The sequence below is a fragment of the Lygodium microphyllum genome, chromosome 10, assembly GCF_053477565.2.
Source record: "Lygodium microphyllum isolate KBCC chromosome 10, Lygodium_microphyllum_v1.1.10, whole genome shotgun sequence".
NCBI classification, from domain to species: Eukaryota; Viridiplantae; Streptophyta; class Polypodiopsida; order Schizaeales; family Lygodiaceae; genus Lygodium; species Lygodium microphyllum.
In genome coordinates this window covers 27,277,435-27,301,719 of record NC_141144.1, presented here as the reverse complement: position 1 = coordinate 27,301,719, position 24,285 = coordinate 27,277,435, and the positions used below count along the sequence as shown (strand labels likewise).

General features: G+C 44.5%; 1 protein-coding gene across 1 annotated transcript in view; it reads left to right on the top strand.

Moving 5' to 3' along the window:
* Window positions 1–24,285, top strand: part of LOC148029819 (uncharacterized) — a 72,454-nt gene that overhangs the window by 2,343 nt on the left and 45,826 nt on the right. The gene's annotated exons all lie outside the window — the stretch shown is intronic.

Below are 24,285 nucleotides of genomic sequence, written 5' to 3'. Positions count from 1 at the left end.
AAATGACGTGTCTTCAAAATAATACATATACTATTCTAGATGTCATTTATGACTTTTTTAGAGAAAGAAGCTTCTAAACCTTCTATTCTAAAAATATCTTAAATGGTTAAGAATTTGAGATATTTGTTGAAGACAAAATTGTTCCTTGCAAAATTCTTAAGTCTTTGTCGCGCAAACAAAATTTCCATTTGTGCAACTTCCAAAAATAGAACCTCTTAAAATTTAGAAGTTACTAAATTTAGATTCTAGAGAGCTTAATTGTATAGGTTCACCGGTTTGTAGTTTGTTTCTTTGATCATGAGCATTTGGTTTTGCTTTTTGAAACCGGTCATTATGGGCTTCTAGTCAATGTGACTCCCAAAGTGAATTAGTCTTAGTTATTTGGGCTTTCTAGTCAATCTGACCATGTGATTAAACTTATAATTTCTCTTAGGTGTCTCGTCAATGACGACCCAAGTCTAATTCTAGGGCGTTCTAGCCATTTTCCACTCTTAAATAGAAATATTAACATTTAACCATATTTTAAAATACTTAAATAATATAAATTGCATTTCAAAGTGAATGATCATAAAATTAATATGAATTACTGAGCCAATACGTTTTGGTAAAAATTGATATACAAAAGGTTGGTTACAACAGTTGAGGTGTCTACTCTTGTGATGCTTTTATATTTCCATTCCTAGTAAGAGTCTTTGATGTATTCTATTCTTTCATGCCTCTCTTGAGTAGCATTGAGATTGTGCTATTTTCATTTTTTGTGGTCTAGAATTGGTACGATTGATATTGATATCAATGTCTTTTTGAGGGACTATAGTGGTATCTTCTGCACCCATTACTTGGGTATTCATGATATCAATGTCTTTTTGAGGGACTATAGTGGTATCTTCTGCACCCATTACTTGGGTATCAATGGTCCAATCTGATTGTCACTGTCATTGGTTAGTATATATTATTGTATTGATTGGACATGTTTTGAGAGAGGGTGTTAGTAGAGTTCATATTGTAGGAGTTAAGAGTGTTCACCATGGGTGCCAAGACCTAAATGTTAGCCGCCATATGTGTCATGAGTGTTTATGCAACTCGTCGACTTAAAGGTATCGGTTAGATGCTAGAATTTGCTCTTTTCTTTTTTTAGAGTTGTGCGAAATGTATCTCCTTAGACAGAAGTTTGGAAGAGACTGGCATCTCTTTAACAAGTCTAGACATTCGGGCATCGTATATCCCTTGAGTTGAGGCTATAACAACTATTTGTTACAAATTTCCTTACGATGAAGAATCACATCAACAAGATGGAGGAGATTGTGGATGAGCTTGCATCCCTTGGTAAGATTACATTTACGAAAGATATTTTTCTCACATCTCCTATCATTAAAGTACAATGTGTTTTTTTACGAGTCTCATTATCTCTCATATAAGGGATACTCTCACTTGGGAGGGGCTAGTCTTGATGGTGCTTGAGCAGGATGCATGTCATAGGGGGAGAGATTCTAGCAGAGCCAAAGTGTAGAGTCATGCTTTGCGGTATCATCTTTAGATAAAGGCCAAGTTAAGTAGAAGAAAGGAAGGAAGAAGTCTAGGAAATTGGAGTCATATGTAGAGACTTTGATACAAATTCAAAGGGGAAGTGCAAAGGATATACCAAGTGTGCTCACTCTAGTAAGACCTCATGCCCCAAGAAAAAGTGTTGGAATATACACCTTTACTTTTGTTTGAGAGTGAAAGATGGAGCTACATCATTGGAGCCTCCCTTTACCTTTACTTCTTAGTCTATACCTACTATTACTCACGAGTTAGTAGTGCTCCTTCACATCCATGAGATGGAGGAGTCTTCTTTGGCCGTCTTGTCTTTTGAGAGGGCTTGGCTCATTGATAGCGGTGCATTGAGTTATACTCCTCAAGAAGCTTGGCTAAGGATTTTCTTTCATCTGTGGGTATAGTCATTGGTGGTGACACTCCATCGATGATTGTTTGTGGTTTCGACATCTCGCCTTTATCACATGACTATCCATTGAGCTCCATCTTGAAAGTCCTACATGTTCTATGACTTGAGCTTTCATCTCCTCCTCATTCATGACTTTGTGAGACTCAATACTTGGATTGTCTTCATTGAGCACATGGTTTTTGTTGAGAACTCGTCTATAGAAGCCATTCTTGTGACAAGTTGACAAGAGAGAGCTATAGAGGGTCCATCTTCCTCCCATTGTCAAGGGCCCTTTGATGCAAATTTTTGTTGTCACTTCTGCTCCCAATTGCGCACAACTTATCTCATAGGCTCTATCCCGTCCCCCACTATCTCCTCAGGTGGTTTTCTCATACTTCCCATCCCTTTCTTAGGGGGGTGATATTGTTGATGCGAGTGTGGATTCTCTAGCCCTTTGTGTTTCAAAGGGGGTTTCCCAAGGTCTTAAGAGCTTCTTTAGGGATTGTGGTCTTCTAAGGGTCTTTCCATCATGTGGTGGTCTCTTTGCTTCTTAATCGAGCCACCATCCCCTAACCATGTATACCCTTTTTATGGCCCTTGGTCCTTGTTTTTCCTCTTGAGCAGGTTATGGCACCTTTGATAACTCCTTATATTGTCTCATAGTTGTGCCAAAGGCTTGGCTCACCTATTCGTGATTGGAGTTTTTTGTAGTGATCCATTCGAGACCACTTTGTTCAATTGGCCTATGGTGGCCTCTTGTTGAATTGAGTCTTTATCTAGAGAGGGGATCTTACTCCTTGGGTGGTATTTTTCATTGACAGACTTCATCGGTAGTGGCACTCCTACCATCCTTGGATCTATTCCATTTCCTTTGGCTTTTTGGCATGTTCAGGATCCGAGAGGGGTGTTAGCAATCATGCGTATCATGAATAATGATCTTTTGCTTGCCAACCTTAGTTTGAGTCAAATGAGGACATTAGGAGTGTTAGTAATCATGTGTGTCATGAGCAATGATCTCTTGCTTGTGAACTTTAGTTTGAGTCAATGAGGACATTAGGAGCTCCAACATTGTGTTTGTCTACCATTTTATGTGCTTTGGACACATTTGATGGAGAGTACATTAGTGCATTGTGTTTTTAGAACTGTGATCGTTTTGGTCAATTGGTGGGTAGGCTGACTTAGGCATCCACATTTTGGGCCTGCGCACTTATATATCAGTTATGGTCGTATTTTGCCTACTTATAGGCAGCTTCTCCCCTCACTCCATTCATCCATTGTGATCATCCATTGAGTCATCATTTGGTCAGCCCTGCTTTTTTTTTCTCTCACGACCTTGCTACCATTTGGTACCCACATTGATGCTCAATGTTGTGTGTTTGGGATAACCATTCCAACCTTGTATCTTTCAACCATCGATCAGTTTGTTCCTTCTTTTTGTTGCACTTCATCCAGTTTCCTTCTCCTGTATTTGCCCATGTTTGTTTTTCTTTCTTTAGCGCACTCTCACATCACAATTAGCTTGCATTTCCTTTTCATGTGACTAGTCATTATTTGTTGGTTGATTGCATTTATGGCACTCATTTATGCTGGCTGACTCTTTTCTTTATTTTGCCTATTTATAGGCTCCACTTCCTCTACTATCTTTTAGTCATCAGATACTCGTTCTACAGTATGTCTGTTGTAAAATGGAGAGATGGAGACTGTTGTTGTAAAGAAATTCTCTACTGCTAGAAAACACAACACAATTGTATGACAAACACATAGACTAATAAAGACACAGTTAGGGTTAGGGCAAACTCGGAGACAACAATCATAGTGAATAATAATGATTAGAATACAAAGTACAGGCATATCCTTAGGGTTCTCGACACCACACAAAGCTCGATATTCCTCCTATGCATTGCATGTTTTCATCATCTTTGTACTAGGACGCTTGGGCAAGTGAACAATTTCCCCACGAGGGACACTGTCCAAGTGGCAGCTGCATGAGCATTCTTCAGCATGTAGCATTGCATCTCCACCTCACACTTCTCTTGTTTCCCTTTTTGGGCCTGAGAGGGGGTGTTGAGAAACCCTTCACCCTTCACCCACAGTTTGCGTTTTTTGCACTTTTGTGTTTTGCGTTTAGGGTTTGCAGCCCCAAAAAGGGGTGCCACCCTAGATTGATTGTGCCTATTTATAGGCCACTCTCTCACTCATTCTTCACGGTTGATTCATTCAGTCCGTCACCTTTTCTCTCCAGCCTCTCCACTACCCTCACACCCCTTCAGGAGGACATTATGGTTCGTGGTTTGTGGCTGTCTTCATCATCTTCCTTGTGCTATGACACCCTTATTCCCTTGTATCACATTCACTCTATGATTCAGAACTTCATCATTCCATTCATCAAAGTTTCTTCTCTCTTCTCTTCTCTCGTCCATGTTTGCCGAGTTCACTCCATGTTTCTCCCCGTAAACTCTACTGTCTCGCGCTGGTACGTCATCTTTTGACACCCAATACCTTCTAAAACGAACAAGCTATCCAAACTACCATAGGGTGTCAGTGATGAAGAAATCTATCAAGGGTATGTAGGGGAAGCAAAAAAGAGAGGCGGAAGCATATTAGGCAAGCCAAGCAAGCAACGCAAGTAAGGGAGACTGCTCGAGGAGACTATTATGTAAGCTCTCATGAATATGGTGGATCCAAAGTATATCAGTCCAAAAGACGGAAAGGGATGAATGTGCACAGATGCATAGTTACAAGAACAAAATGCTAATGCTCTAGAGTTATGCAAGAGGCAATGTAGACGATCATACTCATGCCAAATGCTATACAACGATGTCACTTGGACAGTGCCCTCACAAGGGAATTGTTTATTTTCCTAAGCATCCTTTTATAATTATACTTATTCGGAGGATGTGGATAATGATACGATCTAGAAATAATCAATGTCTTTGAAGCAATGAATGAATCAAAATTTTGTCACCCTCAAGAGAAGAAGGTTGCCCCCTCTCAATCTGGAATGGAAATCCAAAGAGAATCACCATTCCTTTGTCATTTTGAAGCAATAGGGGAGAGTGCATCCACGTCAATTCTAGGTAGCAAGTACTAAAGAATCGGTTGATTGATTGCCTTGGTTAAAATATTTGCAAGTTATCTGATGAAAGCATAAACATACCTCAGCACATGTATACAAGTAATCTAATGTGATAGTTTAGGTGCATTGAAATATTGACTAAGTAAGAAAATAGAATATGCGAGATTTGGCCTTAGCATAAATGAACCAAAGAAGTTTTCCTACAGTAGATCTATAGGTATGCTCATCGAAGGGTTGACTTAGGAAAAATCCTTAGATAAGTTGATAGTGGGGTCAAGAGGTGTGGCCACAAGATAGGTCTAATTAGTACAACATTGTTTCACTAACTAAAGGGCGTACATTTATTGTGATACAAAAATACTATCCCCAGATCAAACTACGTCAATCATCTTGAATGTAGAATGAAGCTAGGCCTTAATATCTGCTATGGTAGTGGATTTCGAGCCTGTGATAAGTAAATCATTAACATATAAGAGAATGTAGTTGAGCCCCTTCGAAGTGGTTTTGACATATAAGTTTGGGTCATAAGGGGTCGAATGAAATCCATTCTATGGAATCATGGACGCGGTGCTTGGTTTGATCCATAAAGATCATTTCGCAAATGAAAGACCTTAACTTTACGGTCTGCAAAACAAAATCGAGAGGTTGCTCCACATAGACTTTCTCCTCCTTGACATCCATTTGATAGATTGACCAAGTATGATGAGTGGCGAGTGCAACCAATAAATGAAATGGTGTCAATTGCGCAATGGGTGCAAAGGTCTCCTTATAATCTATGCCATGGTTTTGTCAAAAACCTTGTACTCCAAGGCGAGCCTTATATTTATTCAAAGTCCCATCAACTTTCATCAATTTGGTCATAAAGATCCACTTGGTTTTGATGACTTTCTTGTTGCTTGAATGATCCACCAAGGTCCAGGTCAATGCTTGGAAGCTTATTTTCCATGACCTCACTACAGTGGGGATGCTCTAGAGCATGCTGTCAACTCTTTGGCTTAGAATGAGCTACATAATCTACCGTAAAGATAGATATAAATGAAATACTAGGTCCAAGCCAAGTTGTGTTGAGAAACCCTTCACCCTTCACCCGCAGTTTGCGTTTTTGCGTTTCTGTGTTTTGCGTTTAGGGTTTGCAGCCCCAAAAAGGGGCGCCATCCTAGACTGACTGTGCCTATTTATAGGCCACTCTCTCATTCATTCCTTATGGTTGATTCATTCAGTTCGTCACCTCTTCTATCCAGCCTCTCCACTATCCTCACACCCCTTCAAGAGGACATTGTAGTTCGTGGTTCGTGGCTGTCTTCATCATCTTCCTTGTGCTACGGCACCCTTGTTCCCTTGTATCACATTCACTCCATGATTCGGAACTTCATCATTTCATTCATCAAAGTTTCTTCTCTTCTCTTCTCTTCTCTTCTCCATGTTTGCCGAGTTCACTCTGTGTTTCTCCCCGCCAACCCTACTGTCTTGCTAGTACGCCATCTTTTGACATGGTATCAGAGCTGGATCTCCTCACCTAGCAGTGAAGGTCCTCCACTCTTGTGAAGGCAAAGACCGGTGGCGGGTTTGGCATCCACTTTTCTTCTTCTTTCGCTGCATCAAAATCTCATTTTTGTAGGTTTTAGGTGTTCAGCTTGCTGCCCACACTCCGTTCACGGAGGACATCTCAGCCGAAACTATCCCTTGCTGTCATCTACAGTCTGGCGCCTGTTTCCAGCCTTCCATCCGTAGTTTGCAGCTGTTTAAAGCAGAACGACTGTTGCTGATCACTCTCCATTCAGAAAACAATCTCGTTTTTGCAGATTTCAGGTATTTCAGTTTGCTGCCCACACCCCAAACACGGAGGATATCGTGGTCCAAGCTCACCATTGCTGTCTACAACAGTCTGACACCTGTTTTTAGCCTACCAAACACTATTCGGAGCTGATTTCAGCATATTGACTGTTGCTGTTGTTTTTTCTTGCGTTTTTAGTCTTTCTCTCTCCTGTAGGCTTTGCTGCTTGCGTTTTGTCTTTCTCTCTCCTACAAGCTATCCTGCCTGCGTTTTTAGTCTTTCTCTCACCTACTGCCTACGTTTTTAGTCTTTCTCTCACCCGTTGCCTGCATTTTTAGTCTTTCTCTCTCCTCACTCGCGTTTTTCTACTAGTTGCAACCTCTTATTGTTGGTCACATCCTCGTCCCACTAGCAGCTCACTTTCAGCCCTTCCACTGCCCTCACATCCCTTAAGGCGGATATTGCGGTTCATGGTTCATGGTGGCTGACCTCTTTCTTCTTGAGCAAGGCACACTGGTATCCATGGCTTCGTTACCAATAGATGACCAGACTACTGGGTGCTCCTATTGTGGCATCATCGGACACACCACCGATGCTTGCCGACTTCGACCCTTGCTCCCCACAACCCTAAAAAGGAGCGCGATCTTAGACTAACTGTGCCTATTTATAGGCCACTCTCTCATTCATTCCTTACGGCTGATTCATTCAGTCCGTCACCTCTTCTATTCAACCTCTCCACTACCCTCACACCCCTTCAGGAGGACATTGCGGTTCGTGGTTCGTGGCTTTTTTCATCATCTTCCTTGTGCTACGGCACCCTTGTTCCCTTGTATCACATTCACTTCATGATTCGGAACTTCATCATTCCATTCATTAGAGTTTCTTCTCTTTTCTCTTCTCTTCTCCATGTTTGCCGAGTTCACTTTGTGTTTCTCTCTGCCAATCCTACTTTCTCGCTGGTACGCCATCTTTTGACATGGTATCAGAGCTGGATCTGCTCACCTAGCAGTGAAGGTCCTCCACTCCTATGAAGGCAAAGACCGGTGGTGGGTTCGGCATCCACGTCTCTTCTTCTTCCGCTGCATCAAAATCTCGTTTTTGCAGGTTATAGGTGTTTTAGCTTGCTGTCCACACCCATTCGTGGAGGACATCTCAGCCGAAGCTGTCCCTTGCTGTCATCTACAATCTGGTGCTTGTTTCTAGCCTTCTACTCGTAGTTTGCAGCTGTTTACAGCAGAACGACTGTTGCTGATTACTCTCCATTCAGAAAACAATCTCCTTTTTGCAGATTTTAGGTATTTCAGCTTGCTGCCCACACCCCAAACACGGAGGACATCGCGGTCCAAGCTGGCCATTGCTGTCTACAACAGTTTGGCGCCTGTTTTTAGCCTACCATACACTATTCGGAGCAGATTTCAGCATATTGACTGCTGCTGCTGTTTTTTCCTGCGTTTTTAGTCATTCTCTCTCTTGTAGGTTGTGCTGCTTGCATTTTTAGTCTTTCTCTCACCTGCTGCCTGTATTTTTAGTCTTTCTCTCATATGCTGCTTGCATTTTTAGTATTTCTCTCCTCACCTGCGTTTTTCTATAGGTTGCAATCTCTTATTGTTGGTCACATCCTCCTCCTACTGGCAACTCACTTCCAGCCCTTCCATTGCCCTCACACCCCTTAAGGCGGACATTGCGGTTTGTGGTTCATGGTGGCTGACCTCTTCCTTCTTCAGCAAGGCACACTGGTATCCATGGCTTCTTTACCAACAGATGACTAGACTACTGGGTGCTCCTACTATGGCATCACTGGACATACTACCAATGCTTGCCGACTTCGACCCTTGCTCCCTACAGCCCTAAAAAGGGGCGCTATCCTAGACTGACTGTGTCTATTTATAGGCCACTTTCTCATTCATTCCTTACGGCTGATTCATTCAGTCTGTCACTTTTTCTATTCAACCTCTCCACTACCCTCACACCCTTTCAGGAGGACATTGCGGTTTGTGGTTTGTGGCTGTTTTCATCATCTTCCTTGTGCTACGGCACCCTTGTTCCCTTGTATCACATTCACTCCATGATTCGGAACTTCATCATTCCATTCATTAGAGTTTCTTCTCTCTTTTCTTCTCTTCTCCATGTTTGCCGAGTTCACTCCGTGTTCCTCTCCGTCAATCCTACTGTCTCGCTGGTACGTCATCTTTTGACAAGTTGATCTTCTAGGCTTTTCGGAGTGGAATCCAATGGAAGGATCCTTGAATCTCTCATGATTTGATAGTACTAGGGAGGTAATAGGTCTCATAGAGAAGGCCTTGATGTTGAACACTTTGTAGGTGGGCTAGGAGTAGAAAGTAGATCTGACTTAAATGGCACCATCTTTGATATAGAAGGAGAGATCGGCTTAGAGATTGGTGCAGTTCTATATACAATATCCCTCTCATTAAAATGGACATCTCTCCGGATAATCACCTTGCTTGTTTGAGGATCGAACAAATGATAGGCTTTCGTCTCAAAAGAGTAACCTACAAAAATTAAGAGGTGAGCTTGGGGAGTGGGCTTTCCTCTTACAGTCCGGAGTGTACGTGTACGCACAACATCCAAAGACTTTGAAATGGAAAATGACAAGTGGAGTGCCAAAAAATGCCTTGAAGGGAGTCCTTTGAGAAATTGTTGCAATCAGGTACTAGTTGAGGATGTACACCTAAGTGTTAGTAGCCTAGACCCAAAGGCGCTCCAGAAGCTCTGCTACAAACAACATAGAGCATGCCATGTTTATCACAATCCGGTTCCTACGCTCTATGACTCCATTTTGAGAGGGAAAGTTGGTAGAGGTGAGTTGGTGGGAGATGCCATGCTCTTGTAGAAACTGAGTGAACTTATGGGAGATAAACTCACCACAAGAATCATTCCTCATACATCGTACTTGTCGTCTAGTTTGATCATATACAAGTAATAGGCATGAAGAGAAGTAGGTAAATGCGTCAAATTTATGCTTTAGAAAATATGCCCATATGTATCTAGAAAAATCCACTATAAAAAAGATATACAACAATTGTTAAGGCTGATAGTGTATGTTGATCCTACAAAGATTAATATGGATCAATTTAAGAGGCACTTAGCTTTATGTGTGGTTTGTTGAGGAAAGGGAGTGTAGTCTTGCTTTCTTAGAGCTGACAAGTTGGATAGACATCTGTGATAGTTTTAGGTGTGGAAGGCTCTCAATCATCTGACAACATGATAGCTCATAGAGCGAGTCATACCCAAGGTGCCTAAGCGATAGTGCCAAAGGTGCTCATTGTTCATAGGCTCTTGTGTGGTGGCTAAAACCTAGAAGCAGTGGAACTCTGAGTCCTTAGCTATCAATTGGGAAAGGAATTGAGTCATTATGTAGAGGCCATTGGGTTGTGTCTTGCCGCAAGTAATCACTAAACCAATCTGAGAGTCTATGACCTTGAGCGTGGTTGCTATAAAGAAGATTGCTTGCTCCAATTGGCAAAGCTATTATTGAATAGACAATAAGTTCACCCCAGGTTGGGGGATATAGTAGATATTATTTGGTGAGGCTAGATTTTGGCTTTCGACAATATCAAGCTCGATGGGACCTAGACTATGGATCTTGATTGAGGAGTTATTACCACATTTGACATTTTTAATTGCAGGGGCTTGTGAGAGAAATGAGAGTGCGCACAACGGAAGAGAAACACGGGGAGAGAGAGAGAGAGAGTGAGGGGGGGAAGCAGAGGATGAAGGAAGAATATTGCACTAATTGAAGAAGAATGTTGATACAATGGGGATGGCTTGATCAATCCCTATATGCAATCCACAATATCAGTGAGGGCACTAGATCATGCTGATGATGATGGCAGCACCAAGCACAGAGTGTCGGAGTGTGCACTTGCAAATGAAGGAGTTAAGATTGAACAGTGTGTGTGCACCAAGTTGGGTGGAGTTGGCTATAAATAGCCATAAATGCCAAAATGGGCCGACTTGCATCAGGAGGTTACTGCCCTTGCTTCTTCCTCTTTGGAGAAGCCTTGGCTCGTGGTTGGATAGTGGGGCTTCTTTACACATGACTTACTATTAGGACGGGCCTCAAGGCATGCATTCTTGAGGGGGATCCACCACCATTGATGACAACTCTTTTATCCTTGTTCATGGACTGTAGACCATTCTCCTATTGCCGAATCAGCAAAACTCTTTAGTCAAAGTTCTCTATGTACTAGATTTGGGGTTTGACCTTTTGTCTGCTTGTGGTCTTACCCAACTATGTACTTGAGTTGTCTTTACGCAATATGCAATGACTGTTGAGGATGCTTCTACAGACGCAATTCTTTGGATAGGTACACAGGAGGGTGGGCTTTATCAATTCCCTACACTTCTTGCAAGGACTTTCCATGAGCTTGGACTACTTTGGCATGCTCGATATGGGCATCTCAACTTCGATGCTATTAGGCGGGCCGGGCTTCACGAGAGAAGATGGTCGAGGGACTTTTAGATTTCCCTCCTATTCACACTCTTTGCCCTAGCTGCTTGAGGGGCAAGCATCATAGAAGGTGGTCTACCGTCCTATGATGGACAATGCGGCGCATCTCTTCATGAAGCCTTTGCCCAGGCTTCCATGCTTTTATCACATGCGATTGTCGGGTCTTCAAATTTTCCAAGATCTGAGAAGGGGTGTTAGCTTGCTTATTTCATTTTGTTAGTTTGTCATCTCGTGGTTGTAAGCTCCATCAGAGTTTGACAAAGACATGGGAGCATTGACTAAGTTTTGTATGCATTTCTCTGCATTTCTTCCATCTGTGCATATTTCTTGTGTATTTGCCCCTGCAAGCATTTTTACTGATGTTAGATGCTGCTGACTGCATTTATTGCAGTCAGACTGTTGCAGTGGGCCATTTTTGGCCCCAAATTGGCAGGTCGGCCAGTTTGGCTAATATTCGGCTATTTATAGCCGAGGACTGGGCTGGGCAAATTGATTCATTCTTCTTTTGCAGGTTGCTGAGCACACTCCGTCTCTGACATACTCTCTGTCTCCGGTGCTCGCATTGTCTTCAGCCTAATATGGTGTCCTCACTGACATAGTGAGTTGTGCGTAGGGACCGATCAGTCCATTTTCTCTCTCCTTCTGCATTCAGGATTTATTTCAGGTTCAGTGCAGTTTATCACTGAATTCTCTCTTCTCTTTTGTTGTCTCTCTCTTTTCCTCTCTCTTTGTGTTCGAGTTCCTCCTCTTCCATTGCGCACTCTCATAGATGCAGGGTCCATCAAGTTCCTCCTCTTCCATTACAAGCACTCTCATAGACTCCAACACTTTGACCTTTCACTGAGAGGGATGATTTGATTGTCCTCTTCCATTACAAGCACTCTCATAGACTCCAACACTTTGACCTTTCACTGAGAGGGATGATTTGATTGTCAAGTTGGTTGAGTATCAGTGATTCCTCAAGTTGCTGAATTTGCCGTGATTGGGTTACCCAAGTCACCAGATGATCAAATTACTTTGTTCATGAACAAATTGCCCTCAAAATACTTTCATTTTATCTAGCAAATCATTGCCCAATCAACTGCGCCTACCTTCTAAGAATTTGAGTGTTAGATATTGCGTTGCACTCAACTGTTTGATCAATTTCATAAAACCTTTCCATTTTCCTCTTCATAGGAGGCCTTGACTTCCTAGAAAGTGAAGCGAGGTGGTGGCAAGAGCAACACCAAGATTGAGTCCGGTAATGATACACAAAGTAGCACCCCTCCAGGTTTAAAACTGGACTAGCAAAACATTCCCAAAAGAAATAGATGTTGTTAGCATTGCCAAAAGGCTGGTCACTTTGACAACAAGCGTCGCTCAAATGCCTAGGGTATTCCACCTCAAATTTGAACCTCTAGCATATTAGGGGAGGACCTTTTTGCCCTGCCTCCACAGCCAAGAGGATGTTCATTCTTCACCCTAGTAGCATAGACTTGCTGTTCACATGATGGGTGGACCATTCGCTTCCTCTCATCCAAGGAGTTGTCAGATCTCCACCAACACCACCATTTGGACTTTAGTCCTCAGGTACTCCTTGTTTCCCTTGCGTGGTTAGACTTGATGAGTTCCCTTTATTTCTTGAGTTGCCCTCTACATCGAATGCGTAGTGAGAAGCAGTTGAGTCCACTTTCCCTAGAGATCCTTTGATCCAATCGATCATGGAAATTTCCATCAATTTAGATGTTGCTGCCATTGATTGTACATCTCTCATACCTTCCATTATGAAGATATGCTAGGGTTTGCACTAAGGAAACACAACATGTATGACCAAGACGGAAACACAAGGACTCTAATAGTGACAAGCAAAACTCAAACCCTAAACGAAAAATGCAAAACACAAAACTTAAAACTCAAGCATAGAGATAAACACAAAGAAAAGAAACTTTGAAGTGAATGAATGTTGTAAATGTATGTAAGAGTGTAAAGAATGCCCAAGGGTAGAGCAATGGAATGTCGGAGAGTGACATCCACTGGAGATGGATTCCAAGTGCTGTGACCACCAGTTGGAGTGATGGAAGGCAAGGAAACATCAAACACTATCACCAAAGAGTTAGGAAACCGAGGCAACTGTAGGGATGATGTCTAAGGAGGGTGGCGACACCGGAAAGCCACAAACACAGCAATAGAAGAGCTTGTTGGAGGAGAAGGATGAGTGCCAGTTGTCGTTTGGAGGAGAGAAGGGCCAAATGCGGGAAGTAGGAGGCTGCTTGATGCCAAGGATGGCTACTACCTGACAATCAGACTTTGAGGTACTTTTTGATGCAAGCAAAGTTGTTAGAGAAGCATATGAGATGAGCAAATTTTCTCTCCATGTTTCATTTTCAGATTGTACATATTGACAGTAAAAAGAATGTTGTGACTAATGCACTGTCCGGTAAGCCACAGATTTTAGTTGTCAGCACGGTTTATCACATTGAGTTGGATGCCATGAAAAAGGAGTATGCTGTTGATTTGGACTTTGCTAATGTTTATGATCAGCTTTGCAATGGCCAAACGCATGAGCACTTTGTGCTTAGAGATGGATTTCTAATGATGCATAGACGATGTGTGTCACAAAGCAATTGAGGCATAGAGTTATTACTAAAAGTATTCTTGAAGGCCTTGGTAGGGTATTGCGATGGATTTTATTTTTGAGCTTTCTAGGGTACCTAAAGGAAATGGTGGATATGGACTATCATTTGCAAGTTTAGCAAACAAGTCCATTTTATTGCGGTGAGAAAGAAAATAAAGGTTGATCATATGGTAGGATTATTTTTGCAGCACATCTTTAAGTATCATGGAATACCAGAGTCGATCGTCAATGATTGAGACCCTCAGATAACGAGTTTATTTTGGAAGGGGTTGTTTAAGAATATGGGTACCACGTTGAGACTCTCATCATCCTTCCATTTGCGGATAGATAGTGTGTTTGAGGAAGAAAATTCCGAAGTGTTGGATCTTTTGAGGTGCTATGTTTTAGACCGCAAGATATAGGGGGAGCAATATTTGCCATTGGTTGAATTTGCTTACAACAACACGGTGCATAGTTCCATTGGTAAAGCTCCATTTGAGGTAATTGAGGGTGGCAAGAAGATACCACCTATCTTACAAACCAAGGATAAGACCTTTGAGGCTGATTGCTATATGGAAAACTTTGATGCAGCCTATGCAAAGATAAAATATGCACTTCAGAGGTCACATGAAAGGCAAAAGAAGATAGTTGATCACCATAGACATGTTTTGCAATTTACAAAGGGCAATTATGTATTACTGCATTTCGAAAAGGCAAGGTTGAAAAAGATGAAAGAAAGAGATTATATCCGAAGTTGAGTATGAGATATTATGGGCACTTCCAAGTGTTGGAGAAGATCAACGATGTGGCATATCGGCTGAAATTACCTCCACATTGGCGGATACACAATGCCTTTCATATCAGTTTATTGAGGCCTTTTCGTGGTGATGTGCTAGAGGATGCATCTACAAAAATTCAGCTTGAGGTTGAGGAGGTGGATGAGATCTTGATACCTGAGCATATCTTGGCACAAAAAAAAAGAAGGTTAGAGATAAAGTTTCCAGGAGATACTTGGTAAAGTTTCAGAACTACTCACCGATGGATGCAAAGTGGATGGAGGAGGATGACTTGGCAGACCATCCTCAATTGCTGTAGCTTTATCTAGATGCCTTTTAGTTAGATCCGACTCGGGCTTAGTCAAGTTCAACATAGCAAGGGTCTTGAGCACTACCTAATGCTCAAGGGGGAGATAACACCTCGACTCTACTAGTTTTGGACAACTTTCATATGTAGTGGATATCTGATGTTTTCAGCATGCATCCAAGGTATTGTGTTGACAATATGTTTGCCATGATGTCACTACTCAATGTACTAGTTACTATGCAATGTATGTAGATGGGTATGAGTTTCACCTAGGCATTGAAACTATATCTTTGTAGCAATTTATGATTTGTTTACACTCAGTTTTCAATGGTTTATAGTTGGTTCCATGGGCATCAACATGTTAGTGAATGTCATTGAGAGTTTTAGCCACGGTTTATGCTGAATTAATACTTTACTATGATTGATAGTCAGAATAGTTGAGAAACATGAGTTATGGATGCATCGAATGGGTTTCTAACAACAAATATTGACTATTTTTCAGTTTTATCTGATGTTGATGCTGGCTGGTAATTTTTAGTAAGTTTTGGGCATTTGGCATAGTTAAACAATAATGACGAATGTTGTGACTGTGATACTTTGTGGAGATTGTAGTGTAGTATTTTTTTCCTTTGGCACAATGTAGTGCAATCACACTCCCTGCCCGTCGCGTCGCACCTACTGCCCTTGCCCTGCCTGTTCCCCTCGTGCCTGTCCCCTCGCGCCCGCCCCGCTTGATCTTGCCGTAGCCATCACGCCAGCTCCCCTCCCTTTGCTGGCCCAATAGCGTGCCAGTCCCTTGCATTGCCACCACTCTTGCCCAGTTTCCTTGCATTGCCACCCTCCTCGCCCAGCCCCCCTCGCGTTGCCACCCCTCGTGCCGCCCACGCCTTACCCACACCCACCCTTTGTTCCCCCTTCCCCTTCCCCGCCCTCTCCTCCCCCCCCCCCCCCCCCCCCCCGCGGTCACCGCCTCCTCCACCCTGCAGCTTCGGCCTTGTCCGGTAGACCCACCACCCACATAGAAAAACAACAATTCTCCCTCCAGTTACTCCCTCCCTTTGCAGCAACTTTCCCCCCCTTCGGTAGCACGACAACATGATTGGTAGGTTCTCAACGGGGATGCGTAATGGAAACCTCTATTAGACGCTGATGCATTATGCGAGTACCCCCTAGTCAAACACCTTGCACATCGTCCTCTCTGAGGAACAACTCTTAGCCATTCGTGCCACAGAGCTGGAGTTGAAAGAAACAACGATCTTTGGTCAGGTCGTAGGACACTCCCCATCTAGGGCCCAGCTTCGGGATTGGCTTCACTTCACGTTGCGCATTAGCACAACGTAGATCACGGAGGCGGTTCTCATGGGTCAAGGGATCTTTATGGTATGACTCATCTTGGTAGACGTAGCCCGTGAGCTAGTGGATAGCTCACCCTATGCTTCCATGAAGGGGGTCACCTATATGGTTTCCTGGTATAGTGGCTTCATAGTGGAGGCATTCGTGCTTCATAACAGGTTTTTTAGACATCCGGTCATCCTACTCGTCCCTCGACTGGCGGTAAAGTATCGCCAGTTAGTGGAGGACTTTGGATGGCTATGCGGTACTATCCTTTCCGTCTCCTTCGCGGTCGAGTGACAGCCGTAGGAGTCCCAAAGGTACGGGTGGCAGTGAAAGATACAAAGAATATACCACAATTTCTGGAGATTGAGACAAATGGACACTTTTTTAGGTAGCAGGTTATCGTGATTGGGTAGCCAGGGCAATGCCTGTGTTGCCATGACTTTGGACATCAGGTAGCAGATTGCACGCGCTTCGGAGTCAAGGTGGCTTCGCCAACAGGTCCACAGCTGGACGCTGACGGTTTTACACGGGTCCATAGATGACAGAGAGGGAGACGGCATGGGGGGGCACAGTCAGCCCCTTAGGCATAGCCACATCAACAGGGAGTAGGAGAAAGTTGTCACCCCCCGCCAGAGCACCCCGTAGGCCTTTCCTCTTCATCCCACCCGGCAGGACCACAGGCCGCCACATCCACCTCCCATGGAGGCGTCAGAGGCCACCTCACCCGAGGGCCCACAGTCCCCATATCCACCCCCTCCCCCTCCTCCTCTCCACCACACCAGCCTTGTGCCTCCGACCATCCCACCATCCCTTGGTCTTCCCCCTTCCCACCATCTCCTCCACCGATCAGCCCCCCTGATTCCCACCCAGCATAGGTGACCTCCCCATCCTCCCCCTCCCCATAAGAGGTGAGGAGTCCCATACATCGACATCCTCCACTCACTAGCAGCCTAGTCCCCTCTCTCCCCACACAGCCACTAGCTCATCTGTCCCTACTGCCTGTCACACTTTCCTGAGACGGGTGCAACTGCTACCACAGGAGTTCTTTCGCAGTGGTCGGTGGTCCTACTTGAGGGTGGCGAAGCGTGGAGAGTTCCCACTACCTCTGGAGGTGGGGATTTTCATGGTACACAAGTCAAGAAACAGCAAGGTCACCAAATGGAACAAACTATGCTTTCTTCCTTCAGACCTCTCATACAGGAGACTGGATGATGACACAGATAGAGGAGGAGGTGAGAAGAGTCAGGTGGTAGACCACATCTCCTAGTGGATGGGAGAAGGAGGACTAGCACTCTTTTTCCAGCAGTGGCTAGGTTGCATGATGGACATTAACCGGTGGGTTGGTGCTGAGGTCCCACATCTGAGCATTATCTTTCCAGCCCCTTTGCAGTGGAGAGCTTCCATGGATGTGATCGAGTGGCCCTTGGCACAGGCCGCCCGTTTTGAGCAGTGTACAGAGTCACGTCTCTCAGCCTAGCTGATAGATGGCTTGGCGGCACTACGAGGAGCATCTATCACCCCCATGGTTCGGCCACCTTGGGGGAATGGAGTTCACAGTCTAGGCCTGCAGCCATAGTTACCAGGAACGGGGAACGGGAACGGGACCGCCTGGAACGGGGGGAACGCCCAAAGTGAGAGAACAGGAACGGAGGGAACGATATAAATAAATAAATAAATAAATAAATAAAGAGAGAGAGAGAGAGAGAGAGAGAGAGAGAGAGAGAGAGAGAGAGAGAGAGAGAGAGAGAGAGAGAGAGAGAGAGTCAACACTTGTCTTAGAATCTAGAGAGAGAGCATATAAACCATAATTCATGAAATTAGACTCTAGAGACATAATAATCAAGTTTCAACAATAATAAAGATTCAAAACATTGTAACGAGCAATGGATTGTCGCATTCATAATTCAACATTGTAATCAACAATGTTGCATAAGCCAATTGGCAACAAGTGTGTATTGCAAAAACACAAAATATGCACAAACTTTAAAGCCTAAATAGTAAAGATCCAAGTTACAAGAGCTCCAATTTCCAAGTCAATACTCTAAAGTTCCAAAAGGCTAGCTACTAAGTGCTCTGATTCATGGAAGATGGCTTCACTGTGCTTGAATGCTCATCCTGCTGAACACCATTCTGCCCATCACCATCACCATCATCATCATCGTCATCTTTTTCCCAACATATAAAAGAATCAGCCTTTGCAATTGATGTACGAGCTAGCAAGAGAAGATTGGAGCTCACATAAACTACGTCATTCGTCTTCATTGTACCAAGAGGATTTCTCTTCTTTGAGTGAATGTGATTGAATGAGCTCCATAGTTGCTCTAAACAAGAAGAGCTAATTATTTGGCTAAGAATACGAATAGCCAAACTCTGCAACTCTGGAGCTTCTGTCCTGTAGTCCTCCCATCATAAAGTAGCCCCAATATTTGTCCTGTCCTCTAGTGCATCCTCTGTACCAAACATCCGTAATGTTTGCCGATATACAAAGAGCTGATTTTTAATTTTGCGTTGCATTTCACGGCTAGGATAAAGCCTTGCAAGCAATGTGTTCCAAGCCTTGACCACCTCAAGTCTCTTTCTTGCATCTTTCCTTGAAACTCAAGATCAAGCACATATGCTGCAGCATGCATAGGAGAGTCATACTCATTCCATCTGCTGATGCATAGCTCCTTGATCTACTCATATCTATCTGCATTTGGCTCCAAACTCTCCAACCTCTCAATCATGCGATCCATACCTTCATAGATCTTCCCAATCCATGGATCCATGCCATCTGCAAGCCTCAACATGTGCATAATAGAATCAACCATTTGGTTGGTGCGATTAACCTCATCCCAAAAATCTCTATCAGAAACATATGCATTACATAACACAGCAGTAGCAGTGGCAGCCCCAGTCCAATTTTCATACTCATCACTAGATAGCTCCCTAATTGCACCTTTGCAATAGTGCAATCGACCAAGCATAAGAAAGTTATATGCAAATCGTGTATTCGAGTATTTAAGAAGTTCTTTGTCACTTCTCTTGCGAAACTCAGCATGCAAGTATTGATGATTACATATAAATGTGATAATCTTGTTGCCTTTCGCAACAAGAGATGCAATCCATGGCAAGTCACCAATATCCTTCAACAAGTTATTCAAGCAATGCGCCATGCATGGACTAAAGGTGATATGTGGATACATTGCCATTAAAATGTTTCTTGCTGCCCTGTTTGTAGGTTCACCATCTGCCACAAATTGCACTACATTTTCTGCCCCAACAGCCTGCACTGCCTCGCACCACTCGGATGCCAATACATCTGCACTCTTTCCAGTCTCTAAAGCATCATGACTACCAATGAAGTATACATCTCCACGAGAATATGCAACAACACCATGTATGGACCTATGGCATGTGTCACTCCATCCATATGCTATCAATGTCACTCCATTTCTTGCCCATTGATTGCTAATATTTGCTGTTGCAATCTCTATGGCTACTTTCTCCTTTTGAAGCAATGTAGTCTTGATAGTTTCTGATGAAGGGGGCTTATATGTGGGTCCATACTCTGCAATCTTTGTCACCATATTTAAAAAATAAGGTGACCTGGCTGATTTGAATGCAATATGGTCATGGTAAAAAAAGCGTGCCACTGCTGCATCTGTTTCCTCTTTTATCTTTGGTTCCCATGAAGTGTGCAATGAACTCTGTTTAACACCATGACCTGTTGCCATTGATGGCCCACGAGAAGGCTGCGTAGCCACTAATCCTGGTGGTCTTCTGCATGAAGCACCATGCCTTGTTGGCGTTGGAGTCCATGTTGTTGGATCCACTGCTATATTTGGCGTCCTCCTGGCATGTGAATTCCCCATAGAAGTGGCTATGTGGTCAAGTAACTCCTGCCTTTGCTCAATTGATACATTGGTGCAAAAACGCACCTCTTTCCCCTCCTCATGTAGAAGACGGGCTCTCACTTTATTAGCCCCACTAGTGTGAGCATAAGGGCAAAGTTTGCATTTCCAAGGGCGAGCCTCTCCACCTCTCAATGGCACCCCTGCATCTACCTCATCCCACCATGACCAAATAGTGCTTCGACTTCGTCCAGTTGTTGACGAAGTACCTGCTGAGGATGATGAAGATCCCATAGATGTCAATGCTGCCATCTATATAGAAGTGACAAATAATAAGTAAACTTTAATGAAATTACAAAAATTTGTAGTCAACATTTCAACATCCATGTGTCAAAGTTTAATGAAATTGCAGAAATTTCGGCCAAAATTTCAACATGAGTATCGAGAATCTAGATTCCTCGGACCTCAGCTAATCACGGGCGGGAGTCAGGCCAAGCAATCAATAGAGGTGTATCGTGTGCCGCACACGACGTAGGCGGGAGAGGCAAGTGGGCAGAAGTAGGCACGGCCTTGGCGAGGTAGGTGTGGTAGGCAGAGCAGCGGGCAACAGGCGGGAGAAGGCGGGCGACAGGCGGAGCGACACGCGGGAGTGTGGAGAAGGCGGGCGACAACGGGAGAAGGCGGGCGACAGGCGGGAGTGTGGAGAAGCTTGCGGGCGACACGCGCAAGATGCAGGCGAGTCACGATTGCGTACAGGTGGACGGGCGACAGGCGGGAGTAGCAGGCTGTGGGCGACTATTTTTTTTAAAAAATTTAAAAATTACCTTGCTGGAACGGCCAGGGAACGTGGCAGGAACGGGCGAGGGAACGGGAGGAAACGTTTCGCCAGCGTTTCATAGGCTCGTACCTCCCGGAACACGTTAATCTGTTCCTATGCGTCAGAACGGGTGTTCCCTGTCTCTATGCTCCTGCTCCTCCCCAACCATACCCTGGTAGTTTTTGCTTCTGCCCTGCTGGTCCTCTAAGGCCTCCAGGTTGTTGAAGTCTTCTCCAACAATCCAAGAGTCCACCTTTGGGAGTCCTATTGCGATCTCCATTCAGAACCTGCTGCGTGCCCTAACCTCAGTAGGGGCATAGACATTGAGGACTCCAAGGCACGAGTCCCTAATATCCAATCTGATCCATAGAACCCTCCCTGCCACAATCGTCATGTGGGCACGTTCACAGGCAGTGAGGGTCAGGCCAATAGAAGTGCATACGCCTCCAATCCTGCCATGGGCACTGATGGCGTGCTCCCAATGTGTGAACTGCTTGGGAGTACCTTCCTTACCCGATGGGCTTGAGCGGGAGTGGGCTTGAGCTCCTACAGAAGTAAGATATCGATCCATCCGGCGAGGGCAGTTGCAACTCCTGCCGAAAAATCAACTTCCTAGAACCACGTGCCCCACTGTATTGTTCACATTTCAAGATGAAAAATGTAAACTCATAGGGAAACTTGTGATTGACCAAACAAGCATGTGTTCGGTGTGGAAGCTGATGACGAAGAAGAAGAGCTATGGGGCATACGGATACGCTTTGCTGCAGGCATAGAGACAGGGAACGCCCGTTCTGGCACATAGGAACGGATTAACGCGTTCCGGGAGGTACGAGCCCAGGAAACGCTAGCGAAACGTTTTCTCCCATTCCCTGGCCCGTTCCCGCCCGTTCCTTGGCCCGTTCCCTGGCCGTTCCCTGTTTGGAACAGCCGTTCCAGCAAGGTAAGTTTTAAATTAGAAAAAAAAAAGTCACCCGCAGCCCACTACTCCCGCTTGTCGCCCACTACTCTCCTGCTTGTCACCTGTCCACCTGTACGTAGTCGTGACTCGCCTGCATCTTGCGCATGTCGCCCGCGAGCTTCTCCACACTCCCGCCTGTCGCCTGCCTTCTCCCGCTTGTCGCCCGCCTTCTCCACACTCCCGTGTGTCGCTCCGCCTGTCACCCGCCTTCTCCCGCCTGTCGCCCGCTGCTCTGCCTGCTCCTGCTGCTCCGCCTGCCACACCTACCTCGCCAAGGCCGTGCCTACTTCTGCCCACTTGACTCTCCCACCTGCCTCTCCCTGTAACGTGTCCACTAGAATCCTCTAGGACACGTCTTGGCAGTCCATCGGAAAGCTGTCTAGAGAACTCCACCCGGCACTCCCATGGAATGTTACGGGTTTTGCAATCTAGGTCTCCCCGCGTCTGCCACGTAGCGGAAGTGTCCTGGCCGTTTCCCACTTAGGATCGACCGGAATTAAGGTTTTTCCTGTTTGGTCATTAACTAGCAGCAACTAGCGTCAGACCCGAGCGAACTACTTTACGCAGAAACGCCTGGTCCGAAGCGGATTCACGCTGCACTTGGTTCAAGGAGAATGGGAAACGAGAGGGATGCAAGGCTCAACCTCTTTGCCATAAGGCATAGTCCCATTCCGTTCCCCTAAAACAGCGTGAATCAGGTAACAGGTAATTCTAAGTCATTGTTCTCGTTATTTGTTTTGGTGATGATGATCATCCCTCTGTTCGTCGAGGATTTTTGAGAAAAGTTCCCGGCTAACCGGGACCACCCATCCATAGGACAGACCCATGGTCCATCCTCCGCACTTTCCTCGGTTTGTTTTAGTTATGTAATTACCTACCATATTAATTTGACATATAACAAACAGCTTCTTTGATTAACCCTGTTAAGCACTGGTTCCTTCACGTAATCTTATCACAGGACATAGAGAAAAACAATGTCAAACAACTTCTTTATTATCATTTTATCCTTTTATCTTTGAAATACAAGGAGTTCCGCCCGTAGGCTTGTTCATAATCCGCCCGAAGGCTATCCAGTAATCCACCAGGGATCACTATTCCAAGCTTCTGCCCGTAGACTAGTATGCGGGCCTCGAGATCCAATCCCGAGTCACGTTAGCCTCTTGTGCAGGACCCGGAAGGCGAGGGATTTACGGCCAGAGCCCCCCCTGGCACCCAAGCGTCCTCCTGCTCCAAGTAGATCTCAACGGAAAGACCTCACGCGGCGGGTTCGGTCCACGTTCCCGGCGCGGTCAATAACCCCCTTGGTTAGGGTCAGGCAGGCAGTCGGGGGTAACTGAGCTGCCACTCCCTTCAGGCCTTCAACCTGAAGCATTTATATATCTTCATCCTTTAGTTCCTTGAACAAACAATGCAAACAGTGCTTTCTAAACTGTTACAAGCACAATCAATTCCAGTGGACGTTTAGTTGGCAAACTGTTAAGGAGTGACTCCTTCTCTCCGAATGCGTCCCGCATTCGATCCGGAATCAATTGCAACTTGGCAAGATTCCTATCGTCCTTGGGTTAGGGTCATACCCAACTTACCCAATACCTTAGGTTTTATTAATAGTAGATTCCGGCGACCATGTCGCTTTAATTTATTGACTAATCAATTGCGCCGAACAATTACTTAACCTCCCTTAACTTGGCAAATTTTTCCCTATTGAGAGCGATGTAACAGGATGACTACCCATCCCTTTTCAAGTTAAACTTGCGCGAGAATCTGCCAACCTCATTCCAAGGAATGGCAAAAACTTTCTTACGATCAAACCACAAGGCTAGGCGACGTTGCAACTAGTTGCACAAGCGTTGCCTCCATTCCAAGAGATCATTTCACCTAATGAATGGCGTATTCTGGTCACGGAATTAACTTCAGATGAGAAGCAGGGTTTAGGGTGTCTTTTTACCCAACCCATCCCTAATTTCACTAAATCGACAACGTTTAGTCCTAGGGTTCCAACTCAATTCGAGTTTCATCATTTTGAACGCTTGGTCCTTAAGGTAGGAATCCTAGATTATTGTTTACATGAGCATCCAATCAACTCAACATTTTGGGAATGTGGTTAGGACTATTGGGCTTGAAGGTTTCGACTTAGCGACAATTGGAAAACTAGGCCGAATCCTTAACGTGCTAATCCCTAGTTAGTGTTTGGGGTATCTATCGTATTGACTGAACCATGCCCATACGAATCCTTTGCGGCTAGGTGATTTGGGTAATTCACTATGCTTGTCTCGCGACAAGGATGAATCCTTCCTAGAGATAATAAACTAGATCTAAAGAAGAAAAATGGCTTCGACTACCACAATACCTGTAAACATGCGACTCACTCTATCTTTTATTGGTAAGTAAAAATACATGATAAGTTGGATACCAACTTTCTTA